The sequence below is a fragment of the Pinus tabuliformis genome, chromosome 7 (genome assembly GCF_031772625.1).
Source record: "Pinus tabuliformis cultivar Carrire ecotype Pingquan chromosome 7, CPIR1, whole genome shotgun sequence".
NCBI classification, from domain to species: Eukaryota; Viridiplantae; Streptophyta; class Pinopsida; order Pinales; family Pinaceae; genus Pinus; species Pinus tabuliformis.
This window is the reverse complement of record NC_142293.1, coordinates 613,166,369-613,186,501: the sequence shown is the minus strand read 5'-3', so window position 1 is coordinate 613,186,501 and position 20,133 is coordinate 613,166,369. Positions and strand designations below refer to the sequence as shown.

Genomic DNA, 20,133 nt, shown 5'->3' with positions numbered 1-20,133 from the left:
GGGCAGGCCATCGCAAAGGAAGCTGCCACTGAATCGGCATGTGTCATTGCAACCATTTGAGAAATGGGCAATTGATTTTGTAGGACCAATTCAACAGCCAGGCAAGAAAACTGGTGCACGTTATATCATCACCGCTACAGAGTATTTGACCAAATAGGAGGAGGCACATCTTATGAAGGACTGTACATGGGCAACTGTAACAAAGTTTTTCTTTGAATATGTGTTGATGAGGATTGGTTTCCCAAAGGTATTGATAAGTGATTACGGTACACATTTTCTCAATGAGACGATCAATGCACTGATAGAAGAGTTCCAAGTTTAGCATCAGAAGAGTATGCCATATCATCCTCAGGCCAATGGAATGGATGAGGCTTTTAATAAGATATTGGAGAATGTGCTGATGAAGGTTTGCAATGTGCAGGGGAATGATCGGGATGTGCATGTACCAACAATATTATGGGCATATAGGACTACTTACAAAAATCTCATAGGTCTGACAACTTTTAGGTTGGTCTATGGCGTCGAAGCTATAATTCTTATGGAGTATATCATGCCTAGTCTACGCATAGCGGCTTTCACAGGAATGGCGGACCACAGAGCCTTATAAGAATGGCTCGTGTAGCTAATGGAGTTCGAAGAAGATAGGCTTTTGGCTAGATTCCATCAGCTGCTTTAGAAGGAATGCGAAGAATCTTGGCATGACTGACACATCAAGTTGCGCACCTTCAAGGTAAATGACTTGGTTTTATTATATGACACTAAGTTTGCTAAGTTTCCAAGGAAGTTTCATATGCACTGGCTGCGGCCATATGTTGTCAAATGCATTACAGATGGTGGTGCAGTTCAGCATGCGAATTTGAATGGAGAACCATTTCTGGGAAGGGTAAATGGAAGCCTATTGGAGCAATACACAAGGGATCTAGCCTAATGACTACATGACGGTAGCATAGTCTTAGTGCTCCAAGCAGTTGCGAGGAAGCGCAGGACTATAAACTACACTTCCCAGTTGGTGGAGCTATGCGATAGGGGCGTTATGCGAAAAAGGGAGATCCCACAGTCCTCGAAGAGGCACAAAGGGAGTTGTGCTACAGAGGGATGTACCATACAACATAGCCAAAAAATGACTGTTACAGTCATTATTCACGATTTGACAATGAGGAGATGGTTAAGAGGAGATGGGGGGTGACATTTAAGGCATTTAAGGCTGAAATATTTGGATATCTATCGCCAAATTAGCATTTATGGACGGATTTTGTGGATAAAGGTTGAATTTGAATTCAAATTCTCCTATAAATTACGCGTGGCCATCCAGCAAAGAACACTTCGCATCCTTAGAATTTTTGTGTTGTGTTGTCCATTGTTTATGAATCCTTAGGTTTTCACATATTTAGTTGCTAGCTTTGTATTTGATAAATTATCCGAGGATAACTTGTGGTTTATTCCTAGCACGATGTCCGGACTAGGTGGAACTGCAACCACTGGAGGAATTGTCACCTCTAAGGGAGCTTCTCCAAAGGTTGTGAGCATGGAGACTTCAGCTGCTGTGCCTACGGCACCGAGGTCACCTTGGTCGAAGCCTACACTAGTGAGAGAATCCCCCAAGCCCAAAATAGACAAGTAGAAGAGGCCAATGTCTGTGCGCGAGTCACTGAGGAAGCACTCGGCTACCCAAGTGCAGAAGAAAGATAAGCAGCTGACAAAGGATAAGGGGAAAGTGGTCAATTTGGAGGCCAAATAGGGCATGGAGGATATAGATGCCGAGGGCGTGGAGCCTATCTCTAAGTTTCTGTATTATATCCCTCCACGTAAGGGAAATGTGAAGATAACTAAGGACCTAGATGTAGGAAAATTTCTCCTAAATATGCCACTACTACCGGAAGGCATCACATTTGAAGGACTGTGCCTGGCGCGGGTGCCCCATTTAAAGCTGGAAGACTGGGATTTCATGGACCATGAGAGGTTCCCCCTCCTTATTATGAAGAATTATATGAAGAGGGTATATTACAAGGAATCTAGTGTCACAGCGTTGGAGCTAGTCGAGTGGATTCGCGTAGTGAATCAGTCGGGGTTGTTGAACCTATTGTGGGTGCCCCACTACCACTGCTCCAACATCAACCTCATTTGTATCAAGCAGTTGTTGACCTTGGTGCATGATGGATGTTTGTGGCTGAGCACATTGATCCCGATTAAATATATGTTGATCCATTGGATCATGCTATTACCGCACTCAGGCTTGAATTCAACCAAGGAGTTTGGCTAAAATATGGTTGAGCACGACCTGGAAGAGAAGATGAAGGAAAATTTCAAGCCAGTTAAAAATCCAAGCGGGTACTCCATCACATCTATCACCGACCTCATGGTGAAAATTTCTACACAAATCTTAGTTGGAAAGGTCATGAGAAAATGTTGCGCGGACAAGGTTTGGACGCCCGTAATTTCATTGGATGCACAGTGCGTGGAGGGCATTCAGTTCAATTGGTTGCACTACCTCTGTAGAGAGTTCCTTGCCAATTGTCGTGAGGCTCAGGACGAGAGAAAAACCTTCCACTACATGTGGTTATTGCTCTCCATTGTGTTAGTCACTTGGGAACAACAGGAGGATAGTCAGTTTCCTCCCCTGGAGAAAGGATTGCCGGAGGCTGCCCAGTTTACTTCCCTTTGGGCCACAAAGGATGCCATGTGGGTCATGGAGACCAAAATTTTCTGTGTTTTGATGGAGGTGATCTTGCGCATGTCCATCAACCAAAAGCCACGGTCATCTCCAACTATGTTCGAAAAAATATCAGAGTATGCAGAGTTTAAATCTGACTTCCATCACGTGTACATCCGGGTGCGGAAGGATTCACAACAGAAATGTTTTGATCTACCTTACCTTTCCACAGATGATGCCATCTAGGAAACTATCAAGTGTTGGCTGAAATATTGGCATTCTTCGTCTGATCTGGCAGTAGGCACCAGCAAATCCTCGGAGAAGAAAAAGAAGGAAGCAGTGAAGCAGGCGATCCAGCAGTTGGCTAATAAGCAAAGGAAAGAGGCCAAGGAGAAGGCCTGACTAGAAAAGGAGTGCGCTGCGAAGCAGCAGGCCGAACAAGAAAAGTGCAACTCTGAGATGAGTGGGAAGTCCCCTTCACCCCAGACAGAGGAAGAGGAGCAGTCAGAGTAGGGCAGTGGTGGTGAGGAAGGACAAAGCAATCCCTTCTAGGTAAAAATGTACAAGGATTAATAGAAGGAGGGACCCCAGAAGAAGTCAAAAGTGACAAAGCCATCACTGGATCTAATCATACTAACGGAAGGTGATATCAACGATATTAGAGATAAGGTTCGTGATACCACAATGCAACTATTGTAGCAGTTCGAACAACAGCAACAACAGGCACTAAGTACTATCTAAAAGGATCTACACGAGTTGCAGATCCATACCACCAGGATCCAGGTCGACGTAGGGCAGGTAAGCGCTACACCAATGAACTTGGCACCCGGGACTAGTGAGGTATTAGAGATGGTCAGATCATTGGATCTCTGAGCAGTCGTGCTATTAGAAGGCTCATTGAGCAGGGAAGCGGTTGATGACAAGTTCATCACGAATTCTCTAAAGAATATTGGCCTCAACCTCGCAGCACTTCCCAACGAATACCTTCACATGCTGAAGTCACGTGTGACAGTGGAGCTAAGGTCGTGGGAGCAGTGTGCCCTTAGTTTAATAAGTGAATAACATGTGAAAAATGAGCATATGTTCATCGAAATATGGAGGCTCTAAAAGAAAAAGAAATAATGTAGTCACAAAGTGCCCAGATAGCGGCCGTAATCACAGAAGCATGGAGGATAGTGTCGGAGCTGCTCATACTAGAGGAAACACCATTGGAGGCCAAGATCAGAAAGCCTGCAGTGGGCATGCCTGATGCCAAGGAAGAGGTGGCCAAAGTTCAGTTTTAGCTGAATATGAGAATCACTGAACTCGAGCTGAAGCCACAACCTTCAACCCTGTTAGAGGTTAGGGAACAATGTGAAGCTTCTATTAAGGATGGAGTTGCTACGGTGGACGCCGTAGTTGTGGACTACACCAGAATGTTTGAGCAGGCCATGGAAGTAGTAACGACCCTGCAGGAAGATCCCACCCTGCAGGTATTAAATACAGAGGTCCGTGAGCTCCATCAGCAATACGATGAAGTAAGGGCGACAGTGCGCACCGTTGCTACAACACAACACCTCACCATGCTATAGGTGGCTAAGCATCTCCTTACATTGGTGGAAGTGGTGCTGAAGAAAGAGGTAGTCCTTAAGGCCAGGTTGGGGCCTTGGTTGGATGAAGCCTGCATAGTCTCATCTAACATACAGGAAAATGTGGCGAACTTGTAGAGTACGCCGCAACAGATCAAGCGAGCTATTGAAGGACTAGCCATAGAGCAGTCGGTAGAACAAATCAAGTAGGCATCCACGCAGAGTGCGGCTATAGTAACAGTTGCACAAGTAGAGCTAGGGGATCTTCACAGCAAGATCTCCATGCCAGCAGAGTGACTCAAGGGTGAGTCATGATCTTTGTGTTTGGGGCCTGTTGGGATGGCGTCCCCTGGGTCAATTTTTGGGAAAAAACCCAAGTTTTATGTAAAAATATGGAAGGTCTCCACAAATTGTGGTTGCAGAGCATGGAGTTAAGTAAAGAGTCAAAAATGGTTTTTACCCTCCTTTATGTAAGTTAAGTCCGATTTTTGAAGATCTACCCATGGTCTGCGGACCATGGGATTGTATAAATAGGTGTGACTTAGAGAGTCTAAGGAATAATAATAATAGAAGAATAGAAATTGTCTATGGGTATGACAGAAGGAGTCTAAGTTAGCACAGAAGGTAGAAGAAAGGCTCTGAAGCTGAGTGTGGAGAGGCCTAGAGTAGAGTCTGCAGTTGAGTGTGCGGACCCTTGCAGCTGAGTGTGCAAGGAAGTCTTGAGTCTGTAAACTTAACTCAATATCAATAAAAGAATATTATTATATAAATTCCCGTGTTTTATCTCTTTACTTCTGTTACGAATGAATGTGCTTTATGATGTGATAAATGATGGTTTTGTGAAATAATGATGTATTGATGCGCGACATTACTGGATCTATATTATTCTTTGAATGCAATTGACATTAAGTGCTTACGCAAATATTATATCTTTGTATGTTAATAATATCGAACACTTAATTAGATCTGAGTAAATATTGGGTTAAGAGTAATCTATGATGCACATAAGTAGCTAATTTGCCTGTTCAGGGTCGACAGAAGCCAGTCGTAGACCTTTGCAGAGGTTTGAAGGCTGATCAAAGAAAGTTACATTGATAAGACATAAGGGCTTATTGACATGCACGATGGCATATCTATGGCACAAAACGACATCACGTTGATCTCTGGGTGCGGAAACTTGGTTCTAGCTTCCATCCATACTGCTTCGGGTGATACATCAATCCGCGTTCCGCCGATAGATGCCGAAAGGACCAGTAATGTTGGGATTTGTTTGGCGCAACTAAATCTGAACATGGGACAGGACCCACAAAGCCAACATGGGTATACCTAGATTGTTTTCTAGAAGTATTACATGCGTAAGAATTTCTTTACCACCCCATGGGGAACATTCATGTACCAAAATATGCTCTTTGGGTTAATGAATGTTGGGACTACCTTGTAGAGGGGGATGGATACTTCTTTTGCTAATGAGAAATATTGTTTCATATTCATCTATCTAGATGACATGAAAGCCTTCTCCCAAACTGATGACCAACACTCAACACCTAGAAGTAAATATAAAAAATTGTTGGATTCCCAAAAAAAATTAGCCTGGGCAAAATTTTGCCTGGTTAGACAAGTCCATTTGTAAAAAAAGGGATGGATTGAAAAGAAGGCATTGTGATTGAAATTTTTAAAATAATTTTGGTCAAATCATGATTATGAGTTTTTTATTTGGTATATATGATTAAACAACCTAAAAGATCAAGACACTAGATTGTAGAGAATTTAAAACTCAAATTATATTTATAAAATTGTGAGAAATTCAACCCAAATTTTCCAAAACTTATAACTAGATAAACTACAGCCAAAAAAAGAAATAAATCCAACCTGGTGAAAGTCCTGTGACTGTCCATGAGGGTCTTCTCTCATGGACCAAGGTATGGTATGGAGGACGTGTTATGCCCCTAATTCCCTCTTTCGAAACTTTAAGGGAAATTTTTTATAGCTTTAATCAATTATAATCCCTTTTGAGTTTAATGAAATCAGGAAATATGCTAACACAGTCCCATATATGAGCGGTCGATTTACCTCCTTATGAGATCGAAAATAAAGAGCACACGTCGAAATTATTCATGACAGAGGTTTAACCTTATTAAAAATCCCAATGAGCATAAAGTCCAGTCAACTTTCTCTTTCGTCTATCGTTAGATGCCAGGTGGCTTTCCCGGTACTCCTTGTTGCATTCAAATATGTGCAGGAGTTAAAGGTAGAATCAACACCTGATGGATCACACTTATAGAAATAAAATTTTTCTGAAGGTCCACGTTTCATATCGAGTTAGGAAATGCTCAGAAGGTAACCCACTCCACCAACCCGATACCATATTAACCATCTGATCCTCGATCATCAACGGTTGTCGAGTTCTTACCTCCGCAAATTTTAATCATGCTCCCATGCCCGATCAACGGGGCCCGTGTCCTTGGGCAACGTCCCACCAATCTCTGTGTGACATCTGTTTCATGCATTAATTAAATTTGTAACCATGATTTAACCTTAATCCCACCAACTCTATATGATTTGTTCTTTTTGTCTTTACTTCTGCATGTCACTCCTAGGACCTGTTAATGGAAAATGCCAATTTCTAAGCGGGTGCAGTTTGCATATTTCCTTTCCATTGACAAGGTAAGTTACTCTCTCTTACTTTTCTATGCTGCACTGGTAATTTAGTTATAGAAATTCATAATGTCTGAGTCTTCGAGTAAGGAAGCTCTAATAAATGAGCTAGATGCAGTTCAAGATACTAAATTTTGTATTACTGATATCCTTACTCTGAAAAGGAATTTGACTTCTTTTATCAGAGTACCAAATGAGGATATGTGCCTTTTGAAGTCCAGAATCTTAGGCACCATCCTCCCTTCTATTCACTTCGACTTTGATTCCATTCAGTTGCTTGGTACGCATTATGATCCGGAACAACAAGTATTTTTCTTCCAATCCAGCCAAAAATTCTTCCTGAAAATAAAAGAAGATGTTAGGTATTCCTACCCAAGGAATTGACATAACTATTGAGGGGTTAAACCAAGAATTTATCACTTTGGAAGAAGACGATAAACTAGAATTCATGAAAAGATTTCTTCGGAATCCTATTCCAGAGCTTAAATTGCAATTTCCCATAACAACCCAGGCTTTGAAACCTTTCTTTGAGACACTCAATTCTCTCTTTTTCATTATTTTCGGATTAGTGGACGATGCTAAAATGGATGAATCCATATTTCTAGCCATATTACTCCTCACCCTCCATCCAGACCGTCAGACAATAAATTTTCTAAGTATCTAACCCGAGCCCTTATTTTTGACCTATCTACTACCATCTTATTTAGTTCTTGTCAACATTGTACCTATTTAATTCATCTAGTTCTCTTCAATTACCCTCACTATTTCCTATCTACAAAGCTCCTCATGTGTATTAGATATATTGATAATAAAGAGAAGGAAATTTACAAGTTGTCTGATGTAATTTATCCCGAGCGTATTCCTCACTCTTATTCCCAATATATGGATTTGTTTTCTTATCCTTTAAAGATTAAAATAACATAAGAAATGGTAGATAGAATTTCAGAGGAGAAAAGGAAAATATTGAGGCTTACTGAAGAGTAGAGTATAAGAAGTTGGTTTCTATACCCTAATTTTACTTTGATTCGCTTATATGGTTTTGAAAAGCAGCCCTTTCAGCTACCCAAGTATGTATCACCCTTATTGTTTCTTATGAGGTTCTTAGGAAAAAAATAATTGTGAATGAGTTACATTTTGTTCTAAGAAGAAAGGAGCATTAGTTAATTATTTGTATGCAATCTCACCTCTAATTTCCAAAAATAAAAATTCTATAGATATCTTGGAAAAGGAAATGTTGTATTTTGGATTCCTGTAGGATAGTCGCTAACATTACAATTGTTTGGGGATCATATCAATATTAAAGGAATAGGCACTGTTGTCAGCATATTCTCATGAGAATAGAATCAAAGAAGAAAAGGTGGCGAATTTTTGATACCTATGGATGATATGACAGAGACGGTGCCACCTGCACCTATAAAATATGAGATAACAACTAAAGTTACTCTTGGACATACTGAAAAAAGATGCAGGAAGTCGACGCAGTCCCTGTCACCCTAGCCACTACAGCGAAAAGAAAAGAAGAAACTATAACTCCATCAGAAACGACGTAATGGGTAAAGGAGAAGGAAGACGACATTGACATTGACATCTTTGAACGAGATGTAGAGCATCTGGATAAAGAAATGCAACAAGTTATCAATGACATAAGGCCAAAGTATTCAGGGGCGCAAGTCCTTGACATTAAACATGTTTTTACTAAAGGGGAATAGATAATAGAGATCAATGTGGAGTTGGTTGTATTATCAGAATAATCTTAGTTCACAAAGATTCCAACACTTAAAGGAGCATCTTCTGTAGGTGGACCCCACTTATTTTTGCCAGTAACTTTGAAGTGAATATTTTGAATCTCATAGTTGTTTAGCCAGAAATCAGGGAAAACCAAGAAGTGTTGGGATCATGAAATTCTTCCCTAGCTATTAACTTGGGGAAGGTGTCCGATATGGATGTTATCTATCTTCAATGACACATGGGTGAAATTGTGGCACAAATATTGTTGGATGCACATGCAAGAAATAGAAAAATGCAAGTTATGTTTGAGAAGGTTTCTGATCAGTTGCAAGTGGCACCTATGGCCTTGAAGACAAAAATAAATTGGATAAAATAATTATAAAAAATAATAATATGACAGTCTGAACATTCTAAAGACACTAGGCCCATTAAGAAGTTGCTAGAAGAAGAGGAAAAGGAGATCAAAGCTTGACAAGCTATTCTAAAAATACCTGATCATGACCCTCATGTTTTGATTCTGGAACTTGAAACAAAGGAAGGGGCTTAAACCCATCTCCGAGAGATGAAAATAGACTTGTGACTCAAGGAGGAGGAGCGCCAAGAGACTCTTAAACAAATGGATCTACTAAGAACAAAATCCTGCGAAAAAGAGGAGCAACACCTTAAGATGTTGATGGAATATAAGGCCTCAATGGATTGAGCCCTTAACTATGCTCAAACATCCGATAAAGAGGAGTCAAAAATACTACACATTAAGATAACTCAGTTGAAACAAGAGCTAGAACTTTCCCAATTCGAAAGGGAAAAAACCGAGTATAGAGAAGAAAATTTGGTAAATTGAAAAAATGAAGAAATCCAACAAATTCAAGCTGTATTAAAGGAATTCCATGGTGAGATTAAGGGCCTATAAGAAGTGATAAAACTTACCCATAAAGGTAAAAATGTGTTAATTTAGGGAAAGGGGAAATATGGAGGGAAATCAGACAAAAAGTCTCTATAGTACGAGCCTACATTGAGATCCTTTCACACTGTGAAAAGGGTATTATTAAGAGTACAAACTTGGAAGAAAAAAATGCAGCCTCAAATATTAATGAAAGATTGAAATATGTTGATTCACTCATTCATATTATCAACACTTTGGAGGATGATACTTTGAAAGAGCTGGATTTGCCTACCAAATATCAGTGTATTTACTCTCTTTGTATGTTAAGATAACGTGTGTGACAATGCAAGCTATGCGGGAGGAGTTCGAGAAGGCCAATAAGGAAATAGATGCCATTAGAGTGGATTGGAATTACCTTGGATGGTTTGGCGTGCCCTCGTTTTGGGGGAAAGATAATTGGGTGATATATTAAGAAGAATTTTGTATTAAATTACAGAATATAGAACAAGATCTTGGTTTCTTGATTATACAAGGTGAAGAGGTGATTTCAGCGACTATATTTATAAATGGCCTTTGAAAAGAGTTTTCCATCTTGGCTGGAATTAAAAAAAAATTCAAAGCCTTCCTAAATTGCCTTATCAAATTAGATTGCGATTGGTAGTGGTTATAACAAAGTATAAAAATGTGCCTCGGTTTCCAGCAGCAGAATGGTACAAAATGGCTAAGTTAAGGAACTATTTGAAACAAAATCTTATTATTGAGTAGGTCCCCTCAACAACTCAACTTTTTCAACCAATTCATTCTATAACAGATCAACCAAAAGACTAGAGTGAAATTCCTTTAATTACAACTCAGAGACCAGTAGGCAAGATGTGCGGGGCCCACGCTCTCTCATGTATGGGCATAATGAAGAAAGTCAAGACTCCAAAACCACGAAGGTGACATGACACATTAGCTTTTATTTTAAGAGTTATTTTATTTTAAATTCGAATTTGCTACACTTGATACAGTTATTTAATGAGTTATATGTCAAACTAAGTATTTAAGACCCCATTTCCTGTACGGGGGGGTGATTGATAGAAGTGATATTTCTGGTTTTGTGAAACTTCCTGTACATGTTACACAATCTATTATTACATTTCTGAAATCTTTCCTTGGTGTTTTGTTGTGTTTGTTTATGTGTAAGTAACAATGATAGAAATCTAGATTTGAGGTTTGTTCTCGTTGAGAGAAATATTTCATTTAGTAATTTGTGTTTTATATTATACTATCGATCTGAATGATTAAATGGGTAACATTTGATTGTCATTCAATTTAGCAACTTGTCTCTTGATTTATGACAATTATTTTTTTATCCTTATGATTGTTGCAATGTTACATCTTGCAGTTCTTCTATAAATATTGTGTGGTTTTCATTTCAAAATATATAAATTTCCATTTTATATCTGCAAGTTATGTTTTCAAAATTTACTACTGAACATGGTCGTATTTAGACAGTTGGGATGGAAATTTGGGGGACATTTTTACATGTGGCAATGATCTCTTATGATATTTGAATGATTTTGCATCTCATTCCTTTGATGTTTTTTCCCTTTTTTAGTTTTTATTTAGCTTGTTATAATCCCATTTTGAAGTTTATTTGTTAGGTTTCATTTTTTTCATTTGGGTTAAAGCTTCTAGGAAATGTTACTTTTAGAACTTTCTCTTCTGCTAATACCAAAAAATCAATACAATGAGGAAATTATCAACAACTAACCTTATTATCTTTGCCTATTGAAAATTATATAACTAATGTCAAGGTTACCCCCTCTGGTGCACTAGAGGTTAGCCTTTGGCACCTAGAGTAGGCGAACTTCTCAATCCTCAGTGAATGAGTATTTGAGTCGTTTATATGTGGGGATGATTTGAGTCCCAACATTCTTCTAGCATCGTTTTCAGGGAGAGATTAATCCAAGAAATATTGGATGACTAATTCTAACCCTATTCAACCACATCTTATTTTTGGTTTGGTTGATCAATGCAATGTATTAAATGGTCTGTATGAACTTGCCTTGTAGGATTCCCAAACTTATCAAGAACTAAACCAAAATTGCGAAGTGTTAGCACAAGAAGACGAGTAAGTGCAACCAAACCTTAATGCTCCTCGAAGATGACAATAATAAAGGATCTGAGTTACTACAAAATTGCATGTCTATCATTTCCCAGGTACCTTATCAGTCACACTTATTCTATTTCTTATCACAGAAGCTAGTTTACTAGCTTTCATCTTGAATTGTAAGATACTAAAGTGATATGTGAATAAATGATTGTAAAATTACTAGTTTGATACCTTGCTCCTTGTTAGTGACATAGGTTAAGTTTCAATCTGGATAGTCCCCAAAGGTTAACTAGGTCTACGTTGGAGGTTAGTCACTCTCCTTTAGAAGACCCGAAATTGTTGGTTACCATAGCCAATAGGAGGATATGCCTTGACGAGTTTGGGAAAAATCATTCATTGTCACCTAATCCAATGATACCGAAAAATATTTCCTCTCCCTCTTCTCATTTAAGTTCTGAACCTTTACCTTCATCATCAACCTATCAGCCCACCCACTCATTTGTACATATCCCATCAACTCTGTGGAATAGTCCACCTCTTTCTACTTACCGATATTTACCCTCTTCGGCTCCTTCTCCACCTCCCATGAATGCGTGGGTGAATGCCCACTATCGTCCCCTCAATATGCAGGGGAAATATCACAATGTTTCCCCAAAATATGATAAAAATTTGCCTAAATTTGATAATGAAGGGGAGAGAACCATTGAAGAATATGTTAAATTTCAGGACTAGTGTGAGAATTTAGGTGTTGAATATGATGATATTTGTATGAGACTTTTTGTAAAGAGCTTCAAAGGGGAGGCCCATAAATGGATTAGAACTCTTCCCCAAAATAGTATCAATACTATGCATACCTTGACTGAATTATTTTTACAACAATATGGTGTAAAAAAGAGTAACTAGTCGTGGCTCATAGAATTTTTGGCTTTAAAATTAAAAATTAATGAGCCAGGCATTGATTTTAATAAGACGTTTACAAAATGTTATAACCTTTTACCTTTTGTTGTGTGACCATCTGACACCAACATAGTCATGGCCTATTCCATGGCTCTTGATGACGACTCGCCTTGTGCTTTGCCAGAAAGAGAGCCAACTACTCTAGTTGATGCTCAATCTAAGGCTTGTGCATGAGAATGAAACCCATTTCTACTGGGAAGTGTTCTTCTCGAGATATCCAATCCGAGGGTAAAAATATGGTTGACACATCTTCGCAACTTCCTGCTACCTCATCATCCTAGGATCACAAAATTGAAGAAATGTCAAAACTTATTAAGTCATTAACTAATAAAATCCATCACCTTAATGTTGGAAATAGGGAAGTACCTCCACCTCTTCCAAACCCCCTTGCACAACCAAACTTCCATCATAATACGCAAAAAATGAATCCTAATTTTCCGCCTAGAAAGCAAGCCCCTTATCAATGCCCTCCACAAATGTTCCAAAGGGGGAAAGGCCAATGAGCCTCACATCCAGCCTCCTTCGAGAAACAATGCTAACCTTGTTGATGAATACGATGATGATGCTACTAGTCAACAGATGAATCCTAAAGAGGAGGAATACCATAATGTAAACTCCATTAATACCTTTGAGTTGCATGACCAAGATACCTCTAATTATTTAGAACAAGATTTTCGGGATCCTCAGCTTCGACGTTTTGCAGAATAAGTGGAATCTCAATTTCAACATAGATATAACCTCAAACTTAGGAAGGGCCATGATTCACAGAAAGAACCAACATCTCAGCCCCTTCCATGTAAGGGATAGGATAAATAAGTGGAATAATGAAGAGTTTGGTGATATATTTCAAGCCAAGCAGGAGTTATAGGACTGCATGAGCTAACTATAGTAATAAATTATTCTAGAAGGACAATTAAGATAATTAGTAGTCGATGAAGTAGATCTTTTATGTACCCTAAGAAATACCAAAAATAAGAGGAAATTCTCTACAAGAAAAAAATCCAAAATTTGGTGACTCAAATAATAGGAAAGAAAGAAAAAGTTATTCAATAAATCAAGAGTCCATCATAGAAATAAAAATCAAATTTCCTCTATCAAAAGTGGGTAAGGCCTCAAGATTTTACACCTCTAAGCAATGGAATTTAAACTAGTCAAATATTATTTCACCCTCCTCACTAAGACATGCTCACAGAAATAAAAGGCCATTATGAAAATCACCATAGACATATTTTCATGCTATATCACTCCAAATCCTCAACACGGGAGTGCAGAGTCACTAAGTTAGTGAGCAAGAAGAGGTGAAGCACTCATTATCACCTTTGTCTTCAGTTAAGGAGAAATGATGCATCAAACTTCTAGCATTCATGGTTTCCAAGAAGATCAATTTGATAGGGGATAAGATGATTTAGAAATGGTCCAATTATTATGTTTAACACTAGCCCTCTTAGTCATAGGTATCTAAATTCATCCTCTAAAGTATATGAGAATCATATACAATGGGACACTTTTAGAGGAGAGGGAGACATATGGAAAGATTATAGTACCCTTACATGGGTGTAATATCATATGAATGCATCCTTGCATTGATACTCTGAGTTTGATCATAGTGAGAAATCCAAGGAGGAAAAGAGGTCAATGTAACTAGGAAGGATTCATCCTTACACCCAAGAAGTAATGTTGTAAATGGTTTCCTTTATTTGAATTTAAATTTAATTAGGCTCTCTCTGCAATATCTATGTTATATTCCCTGATTTATGTTAGATATGAATGTTCTTGGTTATTCTAGTTAAAACTATTATTTGCACTAATGTATCTTCACTTTCAAATATATATTTGATCACTTTGGTGTTGATGTGTGAAGGATATATGTACAAGAAGCCATAGTAAGTTCTCTAGATGTTGGAGTAGGATCTTTCCTAGTTGATCTAGTTAGAGTTGATATCAACTAGTGAAGGGTTGAAGGTATGCAAATTATCCATTTTTTATTTCCATGTATACGAAGAAATTTGTGTAATAGACCTAAGACAAATCTCATGAATGGTTACACTTACTATGTGATAGATATAACATAAATATTTGTGGAACAATAACTCTTTGTCCATAAGAATAATTTTTTGTAAACACCTTCTCACTGTTGCACTTGGATTCCTATAATATTAGAATTTTGGTTGTTCCTTTCATATATTTTCTTTCAAGACCCTCTACTTTCCATTAAAATTGATGACATTACGTTCCATGACATGGTATTCCTTAAAATTGGGTTTATTAAAGGAGAATGCCTCGATAATCACAATGATCCTCCTAGAGTTGACCCACTCTTTACCTAATTCTTTGAGAAATCGTTTATTGGTCTTCGTCTCCATTTTCTTGTCATGTATGGAGGCTTGGGGAGGGTCTTTAAAAGAGTGAGTATTGTTGGTTATTCGTTTTAGACATTTTTCTTCAAGACCCTCTATTTTCCTTTACAATGGAGGCCATGATGTTCGATGAGATGGTCATCATTAAAATTTAGGTTGACCAAAGGGAATTTTCTCCATCATCACCATGTTTCACCCAAAGTTGACCAATACTTCACTTATTTTTTAAGAAATTCCTTATTGGTCTTCCTTCCTCTTTTCTTGTCATGTTTGGTGGTTTTGGAATGGTTTTCAAAATAATGAGTATGAACACCTAGATATAGATAGTACTTGAAGGGCCTTGAGATCACACTTGCTTAGCTTTAAGGAGAGCATAATGGATAATTTTTACTTATTTCACGATGGAGTCTAGATATTTCCCATATACACTACTGCTATCTACAATATGTGCATCATCTAGGTCCATATCATCTAGGGAATTTTGCACAACTACATTGGCTATCACTTTAAGTACCGCCTCAGGTATTTCAATATTTTATTTCTTTTTCTTTTCTTTTTTTCTCCTTATTTTCTTTAGATGGTTGGATTTGTGGTTAATCCCCCTTCTTAATTCATGTCCTAAGAGGAAGGAGGTTAAATATCATCATAAGACTTTAAAATTAAAATAAAGAGAATAAGGTGACCCCCTACTCTTTATTAATGGAAGAAAAAAAAATTACATCTACATCATAAAGGAAGAATGTCCTTTTGAAAGGTGAAATCCATATTTATAGTATTTCTAGTTCCTCCTTGATTCACATCATTCAATACCAGAGGAAAATACCATGGATGGATACCACTTCCCATTTGGATCAATCCTCCCACCTTAGGAAGCAATGGTCTCTGTTGTGCCAAGCTCCCTTATTAGAAGATTTTGTTTTCGAGATGGTTTCTCACGTATTCATTTTTTACTTGATTTGTCCCATATTTGTCCATGCCATTCCAGGTTACGCTAATAGGTGTATCTATTTTGGAATAGGGTTTCCAAAAATTTAGATTTAATTATTAATAATTATTAGGTGGATGATATAGATCTAATCTCCAACAATTTTTCTAAAATATTCTTAATATTAATAAGATATTAAAGGTTAAAATCTATCTCAAAAGTCATTTGGTCAATTCTACCCTCTTAAATGATTTGTTTAATATAAAAAAATGTCATTCATTTTTTAATCTTGGTCATCTGAGATGTGTTGTGATATAAGTGTCTTTGTGCTTATGGACGCTTACCACCTATTTAATTTTGTTGATAGGCATGTCTATTTCAATATAGGATTTCCAAAATTTTAATTTAATTATCTGTAATTATTAGGTGGAGGGTAGAGATTTAACCTCCACAATATATATTGAAATATTCTTCTAAGTAGTCACAGATTAAGGGTTAGGATTTATGCCCAAATTCATTATTTACTTTTAATTTATTTATCTCAAATTGATTAATTAAAGAAAATATCATATGAATATGTTCCATATTGGAAATGTGGTATTGATAAGCGATGGTATTGACCCATGTTATTGCAACAAAGACTCTTGTATTGCAACAAAGACTCTTTATAAGTTAAGAATTTCCATAGTAAAATGCGAGTAAATATCCATAGCTAAGAATATTGTTACATTCTTTTTAAAATATATATACGTTTAACTAATATATTAATTATTTTTATAATTAATAATAATAATTTAAAATAAACTATAATTTAGTTATTTTGTATAATTTTTTTAGTCTTTATTCGAGGTAATGCTTCCATGTATTGTCATGGGTTGTCATCGAGAGTTCCCAAGCGCCAATATAGAAGTTGTTGTTTTCTATGTATGAGTTGTAGTCATGATCTAGAAGTGTGAAAGTCATAGATTTATGTCCTATATATGTGTAACTATGGTGATCAATGAAGATATCATAGTGTGTGATTTGTTGTGTGCACAATATCTCTCCTCTCCCTCTGAAATTCCTAACATGGTATCAGAGTTGGTTCAGCCCTGACTCTCTCACGAGAAGGGCTGAGATCATGCAATTTTAGCCATGATGATCATTTGTACATAAATTAGTTTAATAGATGTTTGATCTATTGTTTGTGTGAATATTTGATTTGTGTGTGGATTATCGATAGTTGCATGCAAAGGAGAATTGTGAAGATCTAGTGTTGTTGTTGTTGCATGAAGTTCCATTCTCGACAAATATTTGTAAAAGAAGAGGAAATTTGCTTTTGAAGAAGTTGTATCAACATAGATTTGGTTTGTTCTAGTGTGGATCTATAATTGAGGGCAATTTCTACATGTTTTAAATGGTGGTTCTTGAGATTATCATAAGGTGCAAGATATACAACTGCGACATTCAAGTGGAATGTTGAATTTCTTATTCTAGATATGAACTAATAAAATAGTGTGGTATTTTTTATCCAGAGATCGAGATACAAACACTGTAGATTTGATGGAAAATACCAATATGAAAAGCTATTATTATTATATTTTATCTGATGTGCACGGATCAATAAAGAGTAATCATTGATTTTGTCTATGTACATTTTGGTGGTTGGTTTTTGTATTTTTATTGCCTATAGAAAGGGTTGGTGGTTCTTAAATAGGAAGTCTTGGATGTAATATCCCTCCCCTTAATAATAAATAATAATATAATAATAAATAATAAAATAATACATAATGAAAAAATAATAATTAATAATAATAAATAATAAAAATAATAAAGATAATAAATCATAAATAATAAATGATATTAAAAATATATACAGGAAAATAAATAAAAATAATAAAAATAAAAATAGTAATAACCATACTAAAACTCTAAATAAGAATAAATAGAAATAAAACAAGAAAACTATCAAAAAGAAGGAAATAAAACAAGAAAGCTAAAAATCAAAAGAAAAGTAAAGAAATAAAACAAGAAAGCTAGAAATCAAAAGAAAATTGCATGTAGACACATGGAGTGTGTACATGTGGTTCCCCTTCCAATGTTGTTCTATTTAATAGATGGTGAGGAAGGTGAGAAGCATTCCTGCATTCCATCATTCCGAGATTCTATCTTTCATTCTCTTGGGAGAATGGTGTTTTAAGACTTAGGAGTCATTGGCAGTAGTACGTTGATTGAGGGCTCGGGGGTGGCCAGTTGTAGCAAGAATTTGCACAATTGAGCCTACGGTTGGGTGGAGAGTCATCCCCAAAACCTTGTTGTGGTAAGCCTACTTCTACCACAGGTAAACATGTAAAGGTAAATAGGTAAGCACTATTAATTAAATTTGAATTTAGTTAATTAATTACATGTTTATTTGGCTAGGTAAATGCCACTCTTATTTAAATTTAATGTTAATAAGTTAATTAGATATTTATTTTGCGCTGTTACATATGGTATCAGAAGCAAGGCTCAAACAGTTAAGGCCTATGGGAATTTTAATGTAGAGAATTTTGATTATTTCTTGATATTTATTACTTTCATGAAAAATTTATGGAGAAAAATCATATTATCATTTTCTATTATTATTTACAATAATTATCAATAATATTATTTTATTGAAAAAATAAAATCAAAACTATTTTAATTGAAAAGCCAAATCCAAAGCAGAACTTAAATCTCAGTTGAATCTATATACAACAGTAGGATATAGGCAATGACAACAAAGGGTACTGACAAAAGAGCCTCTTTTGGGTTTTCAATTAAAACTTTTATGCACGTTTGGTTATCAATTGAAGAGTAGGACAATAACCTTAATGCAAGCCCTGATGAATTAAGAAAGATAAACAGAAAATTTTGACAAGGACTACATTCATTATTCAAGGACACCGACTAATGCTTAAAATAAGCTAGAAAAAACAAGTCGCTTTATTTAATGTGCAAGCTATAGCTCCCCTAGCAAACCTGAGGATGTGGATTAGTGCACCTCATTAAAGGGATTTGAAGTTTGAACTGGGCACTTGCTGGCGTAGAAGCAGCCAAATGTCCAGACACATTGGTGACAACCAGTTTAAAAAGGTCTTTAATATTTATATTCAGTATTTCCATTGTGAAATCGAATTTACATTGTTCCACCTTTTCAGGCACTATGGACATATATCTATTCTTAAAAAACAAAACTGACTCTGAACCTGTCTTATCCACTAAATTACAGTCTTCCTAGGCTCTTTTAAAGGCAACTTTATTCATCTTAATAACATATGGTCTCTTTCATAAATTACAACTTTAACATTGTCCCAGTAATAATTTCAGCCATAATAACGAACCTAATAAATCAGCATGAATACCATTAAAAAAAAAAATGACGTGGCCTTCTTGAAAATGTGACTTGTGGTTTTGAGATGATCATCACAACGATAATTTTGAGAAATTCGGACACCAAAAAAAAATTCGTTTTTTTTTTTTTTTAAAGTTCCTAAAAAATCAATTATCTATGCAAAACCAAGGGTTTAATATATATGTCACACAGGTCTCGAATATCAACAGCTAAACAAAAGTCATGAAAGAGTATACGAAGTTTCCGTGGATAGAAAGATAACAAATACCATGAAACATTATACAAAGGGTTTATAAACAGAAAAATTAGATGTTGTCTTTAAGGCTTGTCATAGTGTTCAATGGAGAGCATAATCTTAGGAAACTCGCAGATTAGAATTTCCTTTCCATAATGCAAGGGGTCATGTTCACTAGCTCTTTAACTCCAACTGGAATCTCATTTAAATACTCGCCTAAATCTATGCAACGACATACTCCTACTCTTTCCACTTCTTTTAAACTTACTATAGAAAATGTAATCCCTAGATTTGAGGAGTTGTGCATGAGAAGTTTAGATCCATGATCCCTAGATTCAAGTCGCTGTGCATAAGTTTTTTTTGTAATTGTAATCGCTGCATTCGAGTAGTTGTGCGTGGGAATTGTCCATGTTTCTTGGTTTGATGATTTCTCTCCCTGTGGTTTGGTTTGGTTGGATTTTAATATTTTTTTGAGGGTTTAACACAAAGATATAAATATAGAACAAAGGAAAGATATAAATATAGAACAAAGGAAATAGATCGATGACATTTCCATGAAACTAAGATCAAGTGATGAATTCATGGAAAAACATCTTAAACTATGAAGGTGTTTTACACATTAGTAATACTTGAATTCAGAAATGTGCAAGGATGAGAACCATACTTGATTACTTACACAACTATGAGAATAGAAGTACACTCCCCTAAGGAGTACACGTGAAGTC

The 20,133-nt window shown here is 36.6% G+C and overlaps 1 pseudogene; it reads left to right on the top strand.

Moving 5' to 3' along the window:
- Window positions 1-3,939: 3,939 nt before the first annotated feature.
- Window positions 3,940-20,133, top strand: part of LOC149248923 (tryptophan aminotransferase-related protein 3-like) — a 33,045-nt pseudogene continuing 16,851 nt past the window's right edge.